The sequence below is a fragment of the Atta colombica genome, unplaced genomic scaffold (assembly GCF_001594045.1).
Source record: "Atta colombica isolate Treedump-2 unplaced genomic scaffold, Acol1.0 scaffold207, whole genome shotgun sequence".
Lineage (NCBI taxonomy): Eukaryota > Metazoa > Arthropoda > Insecta > Hymenoptera > Formicidae > Atta > Atta colombica.
In genome coordinates, this window is record NW_017259302.1 from 2634372 (window position 1) to 2636035 (window position 1664).

Here is a 1664-nt window from a genome sequence, read left to right on the forward strand (position 1 = left end):
ATGTATTATGTATATCATGCGTGTTTTTATCTCATTATTAGAAATTTATAGAAAATATTATTAGAAATTTATAAAAAAAATTTTTATACACAATGTAGAGAGATAAAGCTAATAACAATTGTATTCTTTCACGTCTTAATCAAAGTTCATTGAAATAGAAATATTTTTTCGATGACGTAGAGATATGCACGCAGAAGTGTATTTCTTCCTGTTCTTTGTCCAATGTACCGTCTTACAACATGAATATACGAAGAATTGCTTGTCGCATGAGAAAATGACACACATTACATTATTATTCGTAAACCGGCGATACATTCTTAGTTGTTTTGAGATAGTTTGAAAATGTGATTTAATAATTCTAATAATTTATAGTTCTATTAATAATCGGAGCTCACATAGTATAAATAGAATATTTATCGAATGTTAGAATTATATATTTATATTTCTAATCATACATATACTTTTAAATTATTTTGAAATTAAATCGTTTGCTACCAAAGTTTGCAAGTTAAAATCTATTAATTTTTATATTTTTAATATTATAATTAAAGTGTAAATTTATATATCATTTATATAAATGTTATAAATTTATACAAATTTTCCAATTTAACTGTGTTTCAAAAATATAAAATAATGTGTTCCAAAAATATTAAATATTCTATTATATGTTCTCTTTCATTTATTACAGCTTTATTATAATTATGCAAAATTATATAATCAAACTAGCTATTCCATTAGTTTTGACATTATAATTTATAATTATATTATAAAATATGCACGTTTTTTATAGAAAACGCTTTTAAGTATTTAAAACACAACAATCGCGGAATTGTTTTTCGCTTTCGGTTTGTCTAAAAAGAACAGCAGTTATTATTCGCAGTTGCGCGTGTCGACGGGACGGAAATTGGATTATGCGAGGGTTGTAAAGCAATCGCTGACGCACGTCAGCGCGAGAGATAGGTAGAAGTATAGGGGGAAACCGAGGCTTTCGCGAAACCCGCGTATTCTCTGCAACCTTTGACAGATTTTCCAAAAATACGCGTAAATACGCCCGTATGTTGGCATACGTATGTTCGCGTGAGGGCAGGAAACTCCGACATTGTGGAAATTCACTGTCGAAATAGGATGAATGATGGAGAGGGGCAGTGATCCTATTCGGCGGGGTAATTCTATGTTCGCGAAAGGGTGTCGGTGAAAAACATCGAAAGAAAGGGGAGAAGAGAAGAGAAGAGAAAAGAAGAAAGAAAGAGAGAGAGAAAGAGAGAGAGAGAGAGAGAGAGAGAGAGAGGGAGCAAACTAAGATGAAACAAAACTTATTGTAATATTATTACGCGTGCACCGTTCGTCAGATTTTTCTTGTGTGGGTGTGCGAACGCGTGGGTGTTGAACGACAAACAACGTTGCACCCCTGCGAAATAATGGATGAACGAACGTCAAGGGTATTTTCGTAGGGCGTTCTCATTGCAGTCCGACGACGATAAAATTCATCGGTGGTTCAATAATTCTAATAAACAACCAGCTTGACGTAGTTCGGGTGAGAAACGATATATTGTCTTGTCAAGTTACATCATTGAAATGAAAGAGCTAAAGAATTTTATACGTCGAGAAGAGAGAGAGAGAGAGAGAGAGAGAGAGAGAGAGAGAGAGAGAGAGAGAGAGAGAGA